Raw genomic sequence first — 22,449 nt, 5'->3', positions numbered from 1 at the left:
ACTGCAACAAATAGCATAGAGGGGCAATGAGAGCCGCTTCCTGGTTTGCAGATGGCGCTTCTTGCTGTGTCGTCACAAAAGAGGGAGAGAGGGAGAGAGCGTGCACTGTAGTCTCTTCTTCTTACGAGGACATTCATCCCATCATGGGGGCTCCAGCCTCATGGGAAAACCAACCACCTCCCAAAGGCCCCATGTCCTGATATCATCACTTTGAGACTTAGGGCTTCAGCATATAAATTCTGAGGGGCACAAACATTCAGTCCATAGCATCCCCCCCCCCGACTGCAAAAAAAAAACCGGAGTGGACACCATTCTTGGTTTATTTTTATTTATTTTTATTTTTAAAAATTTTTAAAATTTATTTATGATAGTCATACAGAGAGAGAGAGAGAGAGAGAGAGAGAGAGGCAGAGACACAGGCAGAGGGAGAAGCAGGCTCCATGCACCGGGAGCCTGACATGGGATTCGATCCCGGGTCTCCAGGATCGCGCCCTGGGCCAAAGGCAGGCGCCAAACCGCTGTGCCACCCAGGGATCCCCCATTCTTGGTTTATATGGACTGAGATGAGGGTCTAATGGGAAGTTGGGGGCAGAAAAGAGATCCCTGGGTTTACGCAGCAGCCGCTGTACTGTTTTGACCCCACCCAACCCCCAGAGTGGATGAATGACTTTGCAGAGGCAGGATCAGTTCTCAGCTCCAGGCCAAGTCAAAGTCCTCTCCCTGAGTGGCACACACACGTGCGACTCTGCAAGCACTGGGCACAGAGGCTGCAGTGCCAGGAGATGGAGGCTTGTATCTTGCAGTTGTCCAGCCAGATTTAATACCCGATTATATAAGATAATTGCATTGTAATTCTTAAGAGCAAAATGAATTCTGTGTTGACCTTGGTGCCTCTTGAGAATTAGTAGAAATTATTCTGTAACCAATATCCCAAAAACTCCCAAGAGAAATAAAGGATCTCTTATGCTAAGGAGGCAATTATGAAATCGCTCCTAAAGCCAAGATTTCATCTACTAGTAGCTCCATTGATTATCTCCAACTCCTTTCTCATCTGCTCGCTTACCTCCCGTTCAAACCAGCAGAGGTAATCCGCGGTATCCACGTCAGGGACAACCAGTGCTTAGTAATGTGATATGTTCCAGCTCGTTCCAAAGCAGATGCATGGTAATTATAAAACGCCTTCCGCGAATACGTTTATTACTGATGTTATCCTGTAACCAGAACAGGCGCCTTAACTTTTAATTATCTTCTCCTCCTTCAGATTCTGAAAGCAATTTTTGTAAGCCATGTAATCTTCACCTACATCTATCATTTTAAGGGGCAGGCCGCCCACCTCTTCAAGCACATAAAATGTGTTTCTTTTCCATCAACAGTGGTCAGTCCGGGTTGGCTTGTGAGGGTCGAGATGGTTTCACGTCCCATTAATTGCGCGTTCTTCGGACTGGGAAAGGAGCGATGAATCGCCCTAATGAGAGCAACAGAAAGGACAATAGTTATTTGCAAAAACACTTTGACAATTACAAAGTGTTTTTACATAAAGTATTTTTTTTTTTAAAAAAAAGCACCTAAACCCTACAGCTTATCTTTGGGTTGCTAATGCCAACCCTGAGCAAATAATGTCGGTTGCATTTTTTTTCTTTACCAGAAAGGAAAATCCTACAATGGTCTCAGTAGAAGTTCGCCGACTTTTTTCAACGAGAAAAAGGGGCAAACAGCTCCAGGTGTGTCTGATGGAAAGCAAATTACCCAGAATGATGGGCTGAATAGACAAGGTCACGCAGCGGGGATGCTGGGGAAACTGGGAGCACTGGTTTCTCGGAGGAGGAGTGGGGCACAGGCCGCAGGGAGCACCGAGGCTTGCAGTGCGGGCAGGGAAGCAAGCCGGGTCGGGTGAGAATGCGGGGGTGCCGCTGTCTACGCAGCCGGATGCTAGAGAGGTGAGAGGGCCTCGCTGCACTGCGAGGGGCAAGGCCAGGCCCTGCAGGATGGTGGCCCCGGCGGCCTCCAGCCCCACAAGGGCCGCGAGCAGGCCTATCCCCCCAGAGCCGGGCCCCGGGAGCCCCAGCCCGAGCCCACAGAAGCTCCCTGAGGAGGAGGAGGAGGAGGCCCGAGGACACATGGAGTGGCCTGCGCCGCAGTCTCCGCCGTGGCAGGTGTCCCGGCCCAGGACGGCCTGGCGGCGACCGGGCAAAGGTGCTGGGCGCAGGCCTCCGCTGGCGGGGACACCGAGGGCCGGGGGTGGCCTTTGTCCCCTCATCCCCCGCTGACGTGGAGCTCATCGTGCTTAATAGTCATGAATGTCGGAAACCAACCAGAAAGGCAAACGGACTTCATCTGAATTCACTCCGGTTTCCCCAGGTCACACACGTTGTTCCACATAAGGCTCCGGGGAGGCAGGCCGCTGGGCCCCCACGTCACCCCAGAGCCACCTTTCTGCTGCTCAGAGCCTCCGGGTGGAGGCCGCGCAGGGAAGCATCCTGGGGACCCCCACCCGCCCCACTCTCCCCCTTCCCGCCCTGCTCGGGGCTGCACAGCTCAGCTCGGCCCCCCTGCCCCGGACACAAGGGCCCACAGGCCCCAGCCTGCCAACCTGCCTGCCCACCTGCCTGCTCACCTGCCCGCCCACCTGCCACCGTCAGCCTGGAACGCGGCTCGCTGTGTGACCCACCTGGCACCTAGATACGGTTACGTGCTGCAGCTGAGCAGTCTCACAGCACATTGCGCTTCCTTTGTCTATGCCGTAGTGGTGACATAGACATTTATGCCACCGCAGGGCTCTAGACACGGTCCTGGGAACACCCGCGTGGCCATCCGGAGCACCTGTCTGTCTCTCCACCAAAGTATTCAGGCCATAGGTGGCTGTAGACAGGTAAGCAGGTAGGCAGGTAGGCAACGAGCGCGTAGATGGAGGTGGTCACACTCTCGTTGCTGTTTCCCTCCAAGGGGACTATGAAGTCCCAGGTGGCAAGCACCCAACTGCTGATAGGACCGCGTGAGCCCGTCAGTGTCTGGGTGCTTTCTCAGGAGCTGTGGCAGCAGAGGTGAGAAGCGCACGAAGCGTCATTTTGCGGGCATGCCTGGCACGACCAGCCGGGGCCATGAAGGGCTTTGCTCGGGAAGGAAGAGAATAAACCGCTCAGGAGACAGGGGTGTCGAGGGCCAAAGAGACCGTGCGCCGGCTGCACTGGCTCGCGTGCTGGCAACCGCTGTGAACCGATCGACCCCAAAAGGAGTAACAGCTTTCACACCACGGAAGCTTGCGTCCTGCAGACCAGTCCCAGCCTGGCAGGCTCCTGTCTTGTCCGCATAGTTTCTCGAGGGCTTGGGAAGCTCTGCTGTCTTCGGTATGTGGCCTCCGTGGTCACCGTGTTTTGGCCCATCGCATCACGAAGAGCTTTGAGGAAACCACGTGGGCAGTGTTTGTAGCCCAGACCTGAAAACAGGCCTTATCTACCCACAGTCCTTTGGCCTCAACTCAGGCACGTAGAACACTAAGTTTCCACTGCTACTCTGACAAATTAGCACAACTTGATGGTTAAAACAATATACATTCATTCCCTTACAATTTTTGAGGTCAGAAGTCTGAAATCATTTACACTTAGTCCGAAATGAAGGTGTTAGCGGGACCACGCTCCTTCTAGAAGCTCTAGGGACGAATCTGTGTCCTTGCCCTCACCAGCACCCAGAGCAGAGCCCCTTGCATGGCCCCTTCATCCTCCATCTTCAAAGCTAGCAGGAGCATCATGCTCCAGCCACTACGTTGCTTCCTTCTTCTGTCCAACCTCCCTCCGCCGCTCTCACACAAGGACACTTGTGACGTAGGATCCACATCTCGACACTAGAGCATGCACATCGCATAGTCCTTTTCTTACAAATTGATGAAATCACAAACCTAGGTTTGGACTTTAGAGATGAAGAGCTCTTCAGAGTTCTCCATGTGGCTCGCGTGGATTGTAAGCCTTTTGCTTTGGGCTTTGCGGACAAAGTCGTAAACTTTGTTATCTTCCATTTGTAAACCACTGTCCTGTGACGGCGAGGCGTCTCTGCGAAGAGGGGAGTCTGAAGCTGATGCAGTCATTATTGAACCCCTGATGAAAGGATACGTTAATTATCTCATGATAGCCTCCAGTGGTCATGGAAGTAGTCGACATTCCACCATGGGGCTGTCGGTAAGAGGGTGGCCGGAATTTATCGTTCTTTTTTCCTTCTGATTCAGATCTATTAAGATGTATAGTATTTTTCAAAAAGTGGAAGAGAATACAAGCAATGTAGAAGAAAATAAAAGTCTACAAGAAGAACGGTGCCTTTAAAATAGGAACGGTAGCCAGATATAGTAACGGTGCGAGCAGGGGAAGTGAGGACACGCAAAATATAACGTATGCAGATAAGACTTTAAAAGCTTAATGAAATGGAAAGTAAAAGAGCATTGGCAAAAAGTACATGTTCTTTGCAAAAGAAGATATTGTGAGCTTACAATTTAGAGTTTTAAGAATTCCTTGTCATTTTGTAACATGAATAATGGTGTAAGATTTGAACTAGAAGGTCTTTCATATTTCTTCCAAGTCTAAGATTCTCTATGAAATCCAAGATGGCTATGTGGTGCTAATACTACATTATTTCGTACTGGTAGAAAAGTACATTTCTAGCACATAGATGTAGGTGGTCTGACTCTTTGCTCTGACAATAATACGATATAAATAAGATAACGACACATTATTTTGTATTGGTAGAGTAATGAGGTACTCTACCAATATTCCACCCTTCATTCTGTAACTAAGTTGAAACACTACGCTAAGAGACTCACCAGTGCAGGTGCGCACGCGCAGCACACACACGTGCCCATGCTCATGCTCGTGCATACGTTTTCCTGAAATATCCAGTGAACAGAGATTAAGGGCCGTTGGGCAACGTAAGATGGGGATGCATCAGCTAATCGGTTAGTCATTGAATACGGCCGTCCCATATGAAGAGGAGAGAATAAAACCCTATATTCAGGAAAACATCGATATACTGACAATTGTACTTGGAGGAAAATAAGGCCGATGTAAGAGACAGTGTCACAGGGGTGTTTAGAGAATGAAAGCGTGTTTTCAATTACTCTAATCTCCAGAGTCAAATATTTAGAGCATGACATCACCCTTGACCAATGAAATGTCAACACCATTCTGCTCTGGTGCATCTCCCTGGGGCCCTCTCAGCTGGGTGGGGCCGGAGAGGACTTCAGACAAACAGAGCCAGACAGAAGGGGCAGTGGGCAGAGCTCAGAGCCAGAGGTGGGATGAAGAGAAATTGCATGTTTTTCAAATATGTTTATGGGAATGGTCAGTTCTTCTTCTTCTTCTTTTTTTAAGATTTTATTTATTCATGAAAGACAGAGAAAAAGGCAGAGACATAGGCAGAGGGAGAAGCAGGCTCCAGGCAGGGAGCTTGATGTGGGACTCGATCCTGAGACCGCGGATCACATCCTGAGCCAGGGGCAGGTGCTCAACCGCTGAGCCACCCAGGCGTCCCGGAATGGTCAGTCCTATAGTGTATTTCTTACACTTAGATTAAGCAAAACTTTCACTTGATGGGAACATTGCCTTTGTTAATGTATTGGGATTCTTAATGTGCTGAACACAAGCACTGAACTTTCCAGAGCTCTGAATATGAGCCGGAGGCTGAGTATATAAGGCAAATAGGAAACCCAAGGCTTTTGAATGGAATTAGACATCTTTGGCAGAAAAATCAATAGGGAAACCTTTTAAACACAAGGATATTGGGTCCTAAATCAGATACATGGAAACGGAATCCCTATGCTCCCTGCCGCCCACCTACAGGCCAGACTGTCCCAGTTCACATATCTGGCTTTAAAGGCAAAATTCTTTGTGGAAGATCGACCTCTGTCTGACCTTTAGTTACCCTTCTCTTTCCCTCAACCAGGAAATCTTTTTCTAGAAGGCAGGTGTGGAGAGTCACACTTTATATGGATGTGAAGGTGACCCTACTTTGATCCACTGTCCATTGTTCTCCAGGGCTAATTTGTTCGAGCTTGCTGCCCTAAGGCCCTACTCTGTAGGAACTCCCCGAAGGAAAGATTATTTTTCTCATAGGATCCTTGAAATTACAGCTTTTTAATTTGAAATACTGTTTTTCATGAGTAGGGCGGTGTTGGTAATGCTTGAATATATTCTATTGCCTGCAAATTGCCTTGTATTTTTTTCTACAACCAACTCCTACATTGAGATATGGAGTTTGCGCATTAGGGAACTCACTACCACTAGTTAAATCTAAAGTATTTTCCAAGTCTTTCTTGATGATGACCCATATATATGATGTTTTAATGCCTATTTATGAAGTTATGACACGCGGCACAGAAACCAAAAGCAGAGACTCTAGATCCAAACATCCTGGGTTCAAGCATCCTAGCCCTGATGCTTGATGGTCCAATTTAATCCCTTGACACCTCAGTCCTCTCTGCAACCTACTTCATGGGGCTGTTGTGAGAGTTAAGTGAGCTAATAATTGTAAGGTGCTTAAAATGGAGTCTAGGCAGTAATAGGCACCTAATGTGGATGAGCTTTTATTATTCGTTTCTTTGGGTATGTGTAGACTAAGGGAGGCTTCACAAAACAAAAGTACTTCCTACTCTACCTCATTTTCTTTTTCCTTAAAAAAGCGCAATGAATAAACAACTGCATGCCTCCATCTATACATTGGAAATGGGAGCTCAGCCAACCTTTAAATGAAACATGGGTAGATCTGGGGAAATATAAGCCCCTTTCACAAGAGACTCGGTCATTGTTTTTTGTATTTTCATTAGGACGGAGTAGGGCAGGAAAAGCCTTCATTCCTCACTCTACGTAGACCCCCAACCTGGAGAATATTGGAATCTTAGGCGTCACTCATCACAGTTGTCCTAGGAACTTAAGGAACAGTTCTGTGTATCTCTGAGTTTTGAGAAAATTACAGGGAAGACAAATCAAGGAGAATCAAAGAGTGTGGAAGAGAAGCCAACATTTACTGAGTGCCTATTATATGCCAGACCACATAATACACACTTTGCACATATTATCTTCTGACAGGGCAAGGAGTTACTGACTGCATCGTGAAGACGAAGACATCATGTATGAGAGCGTCAGGATTGGAGCCCGGGACTGTCTGATTCTGGGCAGTCTGCTCTTTCTCCCTCCTCACTTTGCCCCCATGGACACATATTGTATGTGTCCACTGTTAAGAATCACAATCCTAAGCAATTGAGGCAAGATCACTTTTCTCTGTAGGTTTTTTTATTTTTAATCAGGTAAAATAATCGTATGTTTTAGAAATTTTTTTATTCAAAATAGTAAAAACACATTTTTATTCTTAAAATATTAACATGCATATTTTCAGGACAGGTCTCTGAGATGAAACCTTTATTCTTTGCCAGTGTAGGATAAAGCATCGCGAAGCTAAGCCAAGCAGCTGGTGGGTTGCCTTGGGCCTACGGAAAGGGAGGGAGCCCCTGCAAATGTGTTCAGCTGTGAAGTTTCTTTTCTGCCCCCAGCTTTCTCGAAACATAATCGACATTTATCACTGTGTAAGTTTAAGGTACGAAACGTGACGATCTGATACAGGTGTATATTGTGAGATGATTACCGCAGATAAGCTTAGTTAGCACATCCTTCACCTCCTATGATCACCACTTTCTGTTATTGTGGTGGTTGTGGTGAGAACATTTAGAGTCTACTCTATGAGCATCTTCCATGGATACAACACAGTATTGCAAACTATAGTCATTATGTCGTCCATTAGACCCCTAGGATTCATTCATATTTTAACTGGAAAGTTATACCCTTAACCTTTCATCATTCTTCTCACCCATCCACTTCCTGACAACCAGCAGCTATTCTCTATGAATTCAACTTTTTTAGTTTCCACATATAAGGAAGATCATACACTATTTTGTCTTTCTCCATCTGACTTCTTTCATTTGGCACAATGCCCTCAAGGTTCATCCATGTTATCACAAATGGTAGAATTTTCTTTTTACAGCTAAATAATATTCCATTGTGTGTATATACAATACATCTTCTTTTCTCGTGCATCCATCAACAATGGATACTTATCCGGTTTCTAGTCTTGGCTATTGTGACTAATGCCAGAGTGAATGTGGAAATACAGGTATCTCCTCAAGATAATGATTTCACTTTCTTTGAATATGTACCCAGAAGTGGGATTACTAGATCACATCCGAGTTCTCTGTTTAATTTTTTAAGGAACCTCCATTTTCTTTCTTTCTTCTTTTTTTTTTTTTTTTTTTTTTTTTAAGATTCACTTATTTTACAGAAAGAGAAATCACAGAGAAGGAGGGACAGAGGAAGAGGGAGAAAGAATCTCAAGCAGACTCCATGCTGAGTAAGGAGCCTGATGCAGGGTTTGATCCCATGATCCCAAGATCATGCCCCAGCTGAAACCAAGAGTCAGCCACCCAGGTGCCCCTCCATACTGTTTTCCGTAGTGGCTGTGCCAGTTTGCATTTCTAGCAACAGTTTACAAGTGTTCTCTTTTCTCCACATCCTCATCAGCACTTACTATCTCTTGTCTTTTTGATAATAACCATTCTAACAGGTGTGAGGTGGTATCTCATTGTGGTTTTGATTTGCATTTCCCTAATGATGAGTGATGTTGAGCAACTTTTCACTGGCCATTTGCATGTCTTCTTTGGGAAAGTGTCTAATTCAGATCCTTTTCCAACATTTTAATCATATTGTTTGGGGGTTTTGTTTGTTTTAGTTTTATTGCCATTGAATTGTATGAGTTCCTTACATATTTTGGATAACAACTCCTTATTAGATGTAGTTTGCAAATAATTTCTCCCACACCATAGGTTATCTTTTTATTTTGTTGAACTGAACAAAATGATAGGGAGCTTTCTTTATTCTTTTTTCTTTCTTTTTTTTTTTTTTTGATAGGGAGCTTTTTAGTCTGATATAGTCCCACTTGCTTAATTTTTTGCTTTTGTGGCTAGTGTTTTGGTGGCATTGCCAAGACCAATTTCAAGGACATTTTCCTCTATGTTTTCTTCTAGAAGTTTTCTGGTTTCAGGTCTTACATTTAATTCTTTAATTCATTTTGAGTTAATTTTTGTGCGTGATGTAGGCTAGGAGTCCAATTTCAATCTTTTACCTGTGAATATCGTTTTCTCAATGCTATTTATTGAAGAGAACACTCTTTCCCCATTATTCCTTGAGTAGTCTTTGCTCTCTTGTCAAATATTAGTTGACTGTATATGGAAGAGTTTATTTCTGGACTCTTGATTTTGACCCATTGGTCTATGTGTCTGTTTTTATGCCTGTACCAGACTACTTTGATTACTATAGGTTTGTAATATAGTTTGAAATCAGTAAATGTGATCCCTCCAGCTTTGTTCTTTCTCAGCATTAACTTTAGAGTTGTGAAGTCCCTAGAACCTGGGAATTTGGATTCCAATGCTTCTGGTAACAGTTGGCCCTATATGGGAAATGCAGGTACTGTGACCCCCACTTATTCTCAGAATTGGGGATATCAAGAAGACCTAGCATCTAGTTCCTGCCTACTGGTCTCAGCATGACCATTCTCTCCCCATGTCTCCCCAGGCTCACTTCTAACCCAGAGGGAGACAAGAGAAGATATAACTCCTTAAAGATATTCCCAGGACTCACCCCAGCCCATCCTCACCCTCACCTCCAGGGCACATGGACCACCCTCAGTCAGGGCCACGGTTCCTCCCGTTTCTGGAGTGCTATTTCCAAGGACTTTGGGAAAATTGTGCAAGATGTGAGGGTACACTGAAAAATGTTTTTGAATTAATGAGATGCTTTGGAACCACACAATCTCCTGAGATAATATTCATTTGTTGATTAAAGAAATATACTTCTGTATATATAAATGCTCTCAGAAGTCTCTTTCCAAATATTTTAAAAATAAATCTTTTCTTTTGGGGGGTAGGAGGACATACAGAGAATATGATTTCAATAATATTACTTATTCATTGTCATAAATAACTATTGAGCTGTACAAGTGCTCTGAAATTATCTTTTATACATTTTATATCTTCTGCCTGTAATTAAATAATACCTCAGGACATATACCAAACAAAAATGAACAGAGAAACAAGACCTGAGTCATGCCAGCCACATAGTTTGCCCACTGGGAAGCAGCCAAAGCACAGACTAAGGACATAATCCTGGGGTTAAGCCAGGGGATACGATCTTTTGTTTTTCCTATGGCCAGACATGTACATAAAGCATTTCCTTCCTCCATGCATTTATATCCAACTCTAGGGAAGATCCAGGGAAAGAAGTAGTGCCTGAGATACTTCAGTGGCTAAGAAATTTTTTGGGGGGTAAGACTGGTGAGTATCTAAATGGAGTCTTTAAATAATCAAATTGGATTTGAATTACTCTATTTTTATTTCATTTTATTTCAGCTATATTGAGTTACAATTGACAAAAAATTGTAAGATACTTAAATGTACAACATGATGATTTGTGCATATTAGAGAAAGGATATGTTTTTTTCTCTATTAGCTGTATTTGCTAGGCTGAATGCAAGATGAAAAAATTTGGAACAGAATAATTGTAAGATATTAAGGCACTCTGAAGAACATGGCCACTTTGTAGAATAAAAATTGATAGAATTTCCTACTCCTGCTAGAACTATCTTGAGTGACCTGTGCCTATATTTTATGTGAACAAAGAGCTGCCCTTAAGAAGATTGTTTGAAAATATGAACTTTCACCTGAATTCTATGCTTATTTTATCTGATCAGACTCCTGGTGTTACTCTGAAGATGGGTCAGAAGAGGCTATCACTGAGTACATCCATGTATCCTGAAATAATCAGAGCGTCTGATGAAAAACATGACCAGATTCCCATTTCCGAACTAGATTCCTAAAGGAATCTATATGCACTAAGGAATCTACATGCAAAGTCCAAGAATTTCTTTATATGCATAAAGAAAATGTCAGGGAAGTGCATTATCTTATTGCTAAATAAGGCTTCGACCTCTCGGTTCCCATCTTGTTTCCTGTTTCAGTAGCCTAAGATGGTTCATGTGTGAGCCTAGAGGGATATGTTTGCCTGCCCAGCGTTAAGGGATGAGACTAGATTCAAAGAACTAATGCAAACTGTATAGAGCAATTCCAGGCATATAATACACACTTTATGAGCATTTAACACCATTATTATCATCATTATTATTTTAAATGATAGCCACCCTCCTCTCCTGAGCAATAAGCTTCAGTCTCCTGGCCTTGACTGGATGGAGGAAAGGCTGCATTATCCAAAGGGGAAATACTGTGATATTGCAAAGCATTATCTTTCTAACCTACAGTTCTCCAAATAGTAGGTCTATTTGTTTGTTGGCTTCTTTTGGATTTTTGAAATACAACAGAGACACAGCTATAACCTAAGACTGGTCAGTCTACGTTTGGAGGAAAGCTGTAACCACCTCTCAGTGAGGTTTCTTAAAGCAGCATAGATGTATAGACAAGCCCCATTTTTCTACCCACTACCCTGAGGAACATTCTCACTTAACTTTGGGCATCCACAGCCATAAAGGGGTGTTTTGGGGACAGTTATCCCATAATTCCCTGTGTTCTTAAGACAGATAGACTCAGGTCTTTGACCCACAGGTAGATTTTAGAGCGTAAGGTAGGCACAGATAGAGCTATCTCTTCACAGTGGAATCAGACAAATGGTAGCTCTAAGGGAAATAACGTCTGAAGAAGACATCTACCTCACATCAGAGCCAAATTAGAGACGTAAATCAGAACCCAAAGCATAGATAAATCTGCTGGTTTTGTAGAGAGAAAAAGTTTAGGGGTTTATTGAGGAATACTCGTATAGTATTTCTTTCTAAAACAAAATAAAACCATTATTACAGAGGTTTGCTTCTGCAGGCAGCCACAGCTGTATACAATATGTAAGTATGGGTCTCAGGCTCAAAAACCACATTAAAATAGAGTTAAGAGCCTGGCTTACATCCATCAAAGTTTGGGTAATTTCAGGGTTACGCCAAGCCACAGAACACCCTGCGTAGTGCCAAGGCTCCTCCACCCATCTGGTTCTTTATATCGGGCTGTTTGACTGCCAGTCATTTCGAATCCCTCCAAGCAGAAGGGCTGGAAAGCGGAGTATGGTTCAAGACTCCACTGTGGTTTCATTCTCTCCTCCACTGCAGCGAGCGCTAAGCCCAGGAGCGGGCCACCGTACCTTCCAAGTCTTTGTTTTTGAAGGAATTGCCCTGGTCATGAGTAAGACTTTGGAGGGTGAAAAATCGGGATGAAACAAGGTGGTGGTGGTGGTGTTCAGCACCGCGCCTCCCTCGGGGGGAGCAGAGAGGGAGACCAGATCTGAAGAAAGAAAACCCAGGGACTAACATGGTGGGATCCCTGTCCTGGGGCTGTGGATGTGGAACCAAGGGAAGCCTCAGCTGTATCTAAGCAACCTCTGCCTATGATACGGACGTAGGGGTCTCCCCTCCTGAAGACCGGAAAACATTTTGTTGTGGATTGTGTGCGAATACTGTAGCTGATGGAGGCTTTAGACTTGAACTAACAGAATAATGATTAAGCACTGATTATATAAATATTCTCCAGCTAAATTCATCATGTGCCTTTCCACATATGTGATGTATGTGCAAGTGGCAGGAAACATTGTCTTCTCTGACAGATCTTTTAATTGGAGGAAAGTGACTGCATAACAAATTGAGATATCACAGCTTAAAGCCCCCGTGGTGATAAATATTTAATATGTATCCACATATTTTGCTGTGCTGGGTGTCAGCCCTACCTCCGCCTTACTCCTCCTTTGTGACCTTGGGGAAATAATAACTTTCTTTCCTATACTCGTTTCTCTGCCAATTACATAAAAATAATTACTAGAAAAAGTTATAAAATCACATTTAATTTCTTCAAGCACTTTGGGACTCATTGGCACCGCCAATCAATATGTTCTATAATAAGAAGGAAAAAGAAACATCTCCTTATATTGGCCAAATTTTCAAAAGTGTACATCGATCAGTATCCGTGTCCTGATAATGCTGCATCTCTCATCACAGATGAAACTGCTATCTAGCGAATTCGGTCACTCTGGACTTTTTTAACCATTTCTATATTCTATTTCTGCCTTCAAATACCTTTAAATCAGATTATGAACTATTGAGCACGTCATAAATACAAGGCACTGGAATACAGTAAGGAATCCTGATACAGATGCGTGTCAAAAAAGGGTAATTATTTAAGTTTACACACAAGTATAAGATATTGTTTTCATGCTAGCAAATATAATGAAGCTTATTTACAGCACCCTTCAAAGAAAGAAGAAATGAACCTATCAAATGAAATAACTGCATGTGTGTGTATTTGGGATCTTGGATAAGTTCTTTCCAAGGACCTCCATTTCCTTACCTGTAAAATGGGGCAATAGTAGTACCTAATTCATAGGTTTGCTGTGAGGACTGGATGAAGATTGTGTGCGTCAAGAATTTATGAGTCTAAACCATGAATGCTACCGTGAGCTCAGTTGTGCTGGAGCCCCAGTACCCCAGAATGTGACTATATTTGGGAATAGGGACTTTTAAAGAGGTAATTAAGTTAAAATGAGGCTGTTGGGGTAGACTTTGACTTAATATGACTGGTGTCCTCATAAGAAGAGATAAGGACACACAGAAACACCAGGGGTGCACGTGTGCAGAGGGATGGCCATCTGTCTGCCAAAGAGGGGATGTGGCACAGATCCTTCCCTCATGACCTTCAGAGGGAACAACCCCGGTGCCACCTTGATCTTAAACTCCAAGCCTCTAGAGCTTTGAAGGAATTAATTTCTGATGTATAAGCCACCCAGTCTGTAGGGTTTTGTGAAGGCAGCGGGGGCAGACTAACACGAGTGTTCAATATGTATTTGCTCCCCAGAGATGAGAAAGGCAGAGAGGGGGAAGTGAACGTGCACACGGGCCACTGCAGAAGAATGGACGTGGTTACCTACCCCATACCCCCTGAGTTGACCTTCCTAGATGACCTCAAGGAGCTCTAGGTTTCTGGCACCAGAACATCATTGAATTGTCTTCTCCAGTCAGTGAGGAAGTTCTGGGAAGAATCACCGCTGCTTGCAGACAGAGAAAAAGCAGAGCATCCTCATTAATATCACTTTATAGATTCATTTGGAAGGACACTGGGCTTCAAATCATACCAAAGTAACACACAAAACAAAAGAAGCTCTTATTCTCCCCAAGTCTATTGACCATTTGCAAGTATAAATCGATAGTGCATTTTCAAAACGCTTTGTTTCCTTTATGAATGTCTTAATTTCTCTAGGCCAGAGAATCTTAGAGTCCAGAGTAAAATAAGATAAGCCAGGAAGATACGAATCAGGGTTTATTCGTAGGGACCTCATCAATGCAATCATTACACAACATGTTCTTGGCAGGTCAGTTGGGTAATGTATGCACATATGTAATTCCTTAGTACAGACCCAGCCTGCTAATATATGTCACTCTGCAGTTGGGTCCAGGAGGCTAAGAGAAATCAGGCTCAGAGCTCTAAGTCTTTGCTGTGTCATCTCGACAACAACACAAATTCCACAGAGATCTAATAGTGTATTGCTGCCAATATCTGGATCCTTTTATGGCTAAGTGTTCTCTTTCTCCTTTGCTTGCAGCATAGTTTTAAAATCATGTAGTGCAGCTTACGTCTGGGAGAGCCCAGATGATATCTCCGTATCCTGAGGTCGGACCCCAACAGCCCATCAGTTAGCACATGACCACTGTGGGTTAAGCATGTGACGTTTTAAGTACTTCATTAGCCTGGGGCCGTGTTCCCTGGGGCGTCCCTCTAACAAAGGGTGTTATGGAAGCTTCCCAAATGTTCAGTTGTTTTAAATCCTTCTTATTAAATGTAGACAGGCTGTGTAAGGAAGGGAAGCCTAGGGTTTTAGATGGGACCCTTGGAACCTTCCAGTCCAGGGGTGGCAAATAGATTTTATTTCAATTGTTAAGTCTTATCAATTGATTGTGTCTACCCAGAGCATGATGTTGAAGCTGTGCCAAAACCAACTGTGGGCTCAGCAAGAAGTAATGCTGAGGTTGTTACTGGGGTCAGTGGTGGGCGCGAGGTTGGGGGGAGTAGAAAGACATACTAAGTATTTTCCATCGCTTAGTCAAATCCTTTCTTCTTGTATATGAGGAAACTGAATTCCAAAGATATTATTTGATATTCTCAAATCGTATAATCAGTTACCAAAAAAAAAAGCCGAAGTCAGAATCAATACATCCTGACTCCCTTCCTACCACATCACTGAAAAAAATCTTAGTTGCATGAATATAACTTAACTCTGCCCTTCAGGTGATGCTACTGGTTTTCATTCTCTAATGAAACCATAATCCAGAAAGAAGAACTAAAAGTTCCTCCCTCCCAAACACCCATATATCCCTTCTTCCCTCAAGGACGTATTTACTCTGCATTTACTTAGAGTCATTTTTCTCCTGAGACCCTTTCTGTGTTAGAAACAGGAGATAAAGTTTGTGTTCAGGTAGTATTTACTCATCTGGGAATGGGGGAGAGCGATACACAAAGTCTGAATTCTGTATGTTGAATTTAAGCTATTAAAGCGCCTTGAGTTCTTTAGAAAAAGAATTTAAAAACGAATATTTCCTTTGTTATCAATATGCCAAACAGGTGAGAAAACATGAATCTCTCTACGTAAACACAAAATGTTCTGCGCAGGAACTGAGTGAATTAAGGGGGGCGGGGGGGGAAGGTCGTACAAAGGATAAAAATAAACGCTGGTGAACCTTCTGCAGGAATGAGCGAGGAGTTAAATTCTAATTCTTTGTAGCAATTATTTTTTCCCCTTGGGAAAGGACATTAAGAACTTTTGCGCTGCAATGCCATCTATTTTTTATTGCGCCAATGAACAAGTACATCTTTCCAAACTGCCACTATTCATCACTTTTAAATAAGAATAGATGAGTTTGAAAAGATATGAAGATTCATTAGTCCCAGCTCTAAATATTGCAGGTGAAATTATTTCCATTTCCAGACTCAAAGAAGCGTCACATAATATCCTTGAAAATTACGCTTCCAAAGAACGTGCCCCTTGTTTGGACAAATGCAAAGGCCACACAAGGCTCCATGTTCGTTGCCCCAGCCCCAGTATCGTGTGTACCACCAATTTATCTATCTATTTATTTATTTATTTATTTATTGCCAATTTAGAACAACATTCGATCTTGTAGGAAGGAGTACTTTCTTTATAATGAGACCATCCAGAAAGCTGGGGCGGGGTGGGGGAGGACGAGGGGGAGGAGTTTGAAATCAATAGGATATTTTAATGAAGTTGTGTAGTCAGTGGACAAGTTTTATTAAGATCCACTCCCTTCCAACCACATTAACCTCCAGACTCCAATAACCGAGGCAGTATTTACTCCGGAGGAGAAGCTGGCATGAGGAGCCCTGAGTTCCCCCAAGCACTTACCTACCCAGCACTGTGGAGATTGACATTTATTACCAGATTCATCATCCCAAGGCTCCTAAAGGGGGGATAAAATCTGTAAGCGGAGACAGATACTGAGGGCATAAGCGGGGTGAGGGGGTTCAGTGCTCTGGAAGCAGGACTAGAACTATCCCTTGACTCCTGTACATTAGCCCAACACCCTACTTGGTGACCAAGCACTAGCCCTCAGCATCCTAACTCCTTTGAAGGTCTTCTTTTTTTTTTTAATTTTTATTTATTTATGATAGTCACAGAGAGAGATAGGCAGAGACATAGGCAGAGGGAGAAGCAGGCTCCATGCACCAAGAGCCTGATGTGGGATTCGATCCCAGGTCTCCAGGATCGTGCCCTGGGCCAAAGGCAGGCGCTAAACCACTGTGCCACCCAGGGATCCCGAAGGTCTTCTTTCAAAACAACCAATCCTCAAGGATACCTGGTGGCTCCGTCAGTAAAGCATCTGACTCTTGATTTTGGTTCAAATCACGATCTCAGGATTGAGCCCTGCAACAGGCTCTGGGATGGCCATGAAGCCAGCATAAGATTCTCTCTCTCTCTCTCTCTCTCTCTCTCCTCTCTCTCTCTCTCCCACGCCCCTATCCATCCCCTCCCTCCCTCCCTCTCTCTCTCTCTCAAAACAAAACAACCAAACCTCTACTCCAGTATTGCCATTTGTTTTACCACCATAGGCCCAGGCCCTACACGGGGCACACCTAACTCTCCCATGCAGAGGAAGGGCCAGTCCTACACTTTCTTGGGGTGGTGTTTTGAGCTCGCCACGGAGAATAAGACATGGATGGGGAGGGATCACCATATCCCATTTGTGGCATTTACTTTGTCTTGACTTCACTAGGCCTTTGTTACCTACATGAGGGAGGGCGAGAACTCTGTCACGCAGCCTCGCCCCCCACAGTACGTTACACATAGTAGGTGCTCAACACTTGTGAGAAGAATGACTACCTAATTGAACGAGTTAATGGGTGGGTAACAGCTCCCGATGGAGTGTCCTCAGCCGCCAGTCTGTTTCTGCCTTGTCACTGACCTTCTACCACCTGAGCCACTTCACGGACAAAAGTACAACCTCCCTCCCTCTCCTTTGCTCACCTGATATGCCCTCCCCGTGTCACCCGTACTGACTTGCCACAATGTAACGAGGGCCTCGGGAGAATGACTCAGCTCAGTGTTGCCTCTAGATGTCCCATGACCTTTCCTTCTTCATCATTTGCTCATTGCCAGTCTGAGTCATTCAGCTTCTGGCTTAATGGAAATGGTGTTTATGCCGTATAGACTACTCTCCATCTACGTCTACGTCAAAAATGTTTGCATACATGCATATGTATATATAATTTATATGTAAATAAAATGTGTATCTTTGTATTCTATATTCGTATTTGTATTCTTATACGTATATAATGTTTTTAAAACTCTCCCACAGCCATTGTCTCATTTGACTGACACAGCACCTTCTGGGAACAGCAGGATGTACCGCGTGAGTCTTAGAGGAAGTAGAGCTGATGTAACCAAGGTCACATAGCTAGTTATCCAACAATTGGCAGATGCATGTCCCACGTTCTTTTCACTGTGCCACCCACTTCTTCAATTGCTGGCTGACCTGTTTCCACTCTCAGGGCATAGGCATGACTCATGATTCAGTTTCAGCCAGCACGAGAGTTGTGGATAAACTTGACAGGAGCCTCTTAAACCGTAGTAGATTTTTAACCCCCCCCCCAAAAAAACCTGAAATAGTTAATGTTTGGAAAATCCCACCTCACTGAAATCTCATCAGAAATGGAAACTCCCCTTCATTCATTGGTAAGGATTTGAGGGGATGGAGGTAGCATAAGAAGCAAGTGACATGGGAGCTTCTGGAGGTCTTCTGTCCCAGGGAAGGAAGGATCCATTGTTGAATATGGTCCGAGAACAATCCCACAGCCAGCATGGCAGGGGCACAGGTAAAGGGCTGATGGGCCAGGTGCTCTGTTTTGAGAGAGAGAGGGAAGTTGGTCCAGGAGGGAGTGGTAGGTGAAGGAGTTGAGAGGAAGACAGAGAGGAAATGTATGTCAGAGACTGGCTGAGCGGTGGGGAATTGCTGTGTCCCAGGAGGACCAAACTGCCTCATCATTGGGGAGACCATTTGGATCCCCAAAACATGCCTTATTTTTATTTAATTTAGTTTTGCAACTGTTTTAAAATGATTTTTTTTTCCTGAATCCATTTCCCTGTGTGTTAAATGGAGACAAATTTACCACTTCTCAGCTATGGACACCAAAAAAATGTTTTAATTTCCCTAAGCCTCATATTTCCACTTTGGAGAAATAGAAAGACTGAAACCTGCCACAGTATTGTTGTAGGGAATAAAATGAGATGATCTGAAGCCTCGAGGGACAATACTTGGCACAGAGAGGTGGCTTAGTTGTTTACCTTCTGAGTGGGATTTCATGCGCTTCTGTCCTTCATACTAAGCACACATTTACAACAACCGTCTTGGTTCCCAAAGTGCAGATCTCCTGGAAACACTCATCATCATTTCTTCAGTCTAGACCCTAGATAGACAGGTAGATGATAGGTAACAAATGGGCAGAGGGGTAGAGAGAGATGGAGAGAGACATGGTGGAAATTTTCTTTTTAAGATTTATTTATTTATTTGAGAGAGAGAGAGAGCAGAGGGAGAGGGAGAGGGAGAGGGAGAGAATCTCCAGCAGACTCCATGCTGAGCGCTGAGCACTGAGCCCGACACAGAACTCTTTGATCTCACAACACTGGGATCATGACCTGAGTGAAAATCAAGAGTCAGACACTCAACTGACTGAGCCACCCAGATGCAGCCCCCTTCACCTCCACGGAGAAATTAAAATGAGAGAGGGGGAGAAAGAGAGAGACAGGTAGGAAGGAAATGGAGATTTATAGATAGGGAATTGAAAGATTATTCTTGACTCACCCTCACCTCCATGAGACATTATCATTTAATCCCTCTGAATCCAAAACCTGAGTAGTTGTAAATGGCATTGAGACTTGGGAGATTTCTGCAGGTCCTGGTCATTTATATTTCTTGCTTGTTACTGAGTAATGAGATATCACAGGAAAGTGGAAGTCCTAAGGGAGGAAGAAAAAGTTTTAAACCTACTCAGAAAAATGGGCCCAAATGAAAACTGGAGTGTATTTTTCCCCAATTTAACTGTACATTTTCAACCCTCTATCTCCATCATGACTTCAATAAATGTCTCTTCCCCTCCCTGCCCTTACGTCCTCCCCCCTGTCATTTGTGCCCATGACCTCAGGTTTTATGTATCACTGGGAGGTAAGTAAAATTAGTGTTTTTGTGGATTCCAGGAGTGTTAAGGTTCACACTGGGTGGATCAGGATAGAGTCTGGCTGTCACAGGATCTTGGAAGAAAGAGCCCCATATAGTGCAGTCCATCGAGATTGGATGCCCTGAAATAATCGGGTGTATCTCACGCACCTGGAGCAGGAAAGCATTTCAGGTGATGATGTCCTCACTGGCCATTACCAATGCGCAGAGGGCACATGCAAGAAATGGACATGACAACTTTGAACCGAGTGGCCCAACACGTGTTGCTGACTTAGGACTGGTGACGACAGGATTTATGCCTGTTGATGGCAACTGGCTTCATTCTCCCCGGCCAGACCCCTGGAAGAAAAGTTTCATTCCCAAACTTTTCCAGTTTTGTCAGAAACCCTTTTTCAACCACAAAATATTTCATGCCCCCTCGCCATGATTACAACCATGGCCAACATTTTATCATGAGCCAAGCCCTGCTTATGTGCTTTCTGTATATTGATTCTGTTAATGTTCATTCCATCCTTGTGAGGAAAATAGTATCGTGGCATTTCACAGAGGAGAAAGCCAAGGTAAGGAGAAGCTAAAGAGCTTGCCCAAAGTCACAGCACAGCTAGAGGGGAACTGAGTTATGACCCAATTCCAGTCCCTAGTCTTAATGGCTATGCTATCCTTTCTCCGGATTGTAGGTCAACTTGCACTGCAAACCACAAGGACAGGAGTCACATAAGGACAGAAGGATTCCATATACAACCAATACGCTGGAGGTATTATGGAAAAATAATACAGTGGAGGTATTATGTATTTGATCCATAAACAACACTTGAAACAGTACGTGGCTGTGTAGACTTCCTCTGATGGGAGGGCTTACCCTGACGATGCATGGTCAGACCACCCCTGTGCCCACATGGCCCCAGGGCTTCCTATTCCAAGGCCCTGTCATAGTCTCTTGGACCCTGGCTGTATATTGGACTTAGTTGTGTCCTTCCGGTCAGGGATTGTAAATGTTTTTATGCACTCATCACTTCGTGCACATAATAGGTGCTCAATTAATGTTTTTGGAGTAAATGAATGCAAAAGTCTGCATATAGCTCCTCCTTCCTCCACTGAGGGTGTTTGCCAGTACAGATGACTTGGAAACAAGTAGCTTAGAAGGTGTAATCAATGATTATACCAGGTCTTTTAAAAGAGGAGACCTCGGGTTGCTCAGTGGGCTGGATGTCCAACTCTGGATGTCTGCTCAGCTCAGATCTCAGGGTCGTGAGACCAGGCTCCACATCCAGCTCTGAACTGAGCTTAGAAGCTACTTGTCCCTCTTTCTCTGCTCCTCCTTCCACTCATTCTCTGTCAAAAAGATAAATAAATAAAATATTTTTTAAAAAAGCTATTTAAAAAGTGTTTACTTAAAGAGAAAAATGAAAGGAAACCTGAAAGAGAGTGTGAGAAGCGTCCCCTCCAGGGACCAGTATAAAAAGCATGGCACAGGGTGGGTTCCCGGAGCCCTTTTCCTGGGTCTCTAATAAAGCAGTTCTTTGGGGATGGTAATGGACATTATGGTCTATGAGGGGTCAGCGTCAGCAGACACCTTCAGTGAAGATGGCAAGCTCTTTGGCCAGTTCTGGTCTGAAGGTGCTGAGGCCCTGAGTTTCATGTGGAACCGAGGACAGGGTAGGACGCACCTTCCTCAAGCCGTGAGAACCACACCACGTTGGCCGCCAGCAGGATGACTTGAGGTGGGATCAAGCTGCTGAGGCCTCTGACCCTGACTGGCTGTGTAACAGAGGTTTGCAGCTTCAAGTCAAGTTGTGGCCAACCCACAGGAAATCTTTCCCTCCCAGGCTTCTTCCAAGGGCATGACGTTAGGTGGGCTGCACTCACTGCAAATTACAATGAGTAACACTGGGAGATTACGAGTTTGGCTTTATGGGTGTGACACTGGACATTATGGGGTCACAGGAGCTTCGGGGTGGGCTGGAGAGACCAGAGCAGCTCTGTGTTCCCAGCTCTTGGGTCTGCCTGCTGGGGGACGTTTGGGGCTTTGAAGTAACTCCCTCTCACTCTTAGAAACAGCTAAGCAACCCCAGAGGGCCCAGCCTGAGCCCAGGATGAGACAAATAAGGGAGCGGGGTCTGGGTTATATCATTAAAAATGATCCATGAAAATTGGATAGCAAATCACTGATACTGAGATTTTTTGGGGGGGGGGTCTGGAATTGGATTATATGTGCAGACCCCATTTATCACTCATTACAGTATCAGAATTAGTATCCTAGCTACAGAGTGCGGATGCACAGAGGGAAAGGGATACAGAGAATGTGCCCAAACAGAGTCCCTTAAGGGGACTTATGTCAGAGAGGACCGTGCTTGAATACTCGCTCAGGAAGCCCATTCTGAGCTGACGATGCTCCGTCCTCCTCCGTGATCTGACATTCCACTCGCCTTTACGCCCCCGCGCGTGACCTTTGGATAGCTTTTCCTTACGAAACGAATCCTGGTGCCCACGCCAGGCATTCAACAGAGCAGCACAAATCGGTCGCTGCCTATTAAAACTTTAAACTTCTCAAAAACGAGAAAACCAGCATGGGCGCAGTGCGGCGGATATGCACACAGAATCAACCATTTGATTTCGAGTAGAAATAAATCAAAAGCAGACACTTCCCAT

At 44.4% G+C, this 22,449-nt stretch overlaps 1 long non-coding RNA gene across 2 annotated transcripts; it reads right to left on the bottom strand.

Annotated features, from left to right (window-relative positions):
- Nucleotides 1-1,042: 1,042 nt before the first annotated feature.
- LOC144311973 (uncharacterized) lies at nucleotides 1,043-21,672 on the bottom strand. Of its 2 annotated transcripts, XR_013377449.1 has the most exons (9): nucleotides 21,468-21,672; nucleotides 20,963-21,132; nucleotides 19,951-20,139; nucleotides 19,429-19,583; nucleotides 18,912-19,033; nucleotides 18,258-18,467; nucleotides 16,476-16,530; nucleotides 13,989-14,105; nucleotides 1,043-1,465 (listed from the first exon to the last, which is right to left on the bottom strand). It is a non-coding gene; the product is annotated as an uncharacterized LOC144311973 (long non-coding RNA). The 2 variants fall into 2 exon arrangements; XR_013377450.1 differs by lacking the exon at nucleotides 18,258-18,467.
- Nucleotides 21,673-22,449: the final 777 nt, after the last annotated feature.

This window comes from Canis aureus, chromosome 4, assembly GCF_053574225.1.
Source record: "Canis aureus isolate CA01 chromosome 4, VMU_Caureus_v.1.0, whole genome shotgun sequence".
Taxonomy (NCBI): domain Eukaryota; kingdom Metazoa; phylum Chordata; class Mammalia; order Carnivora; family Canidae; genus Canis; species Canis aureus.
This window is presented reverse-complemented; position numbering and strand designations above follow the sequence as displayed.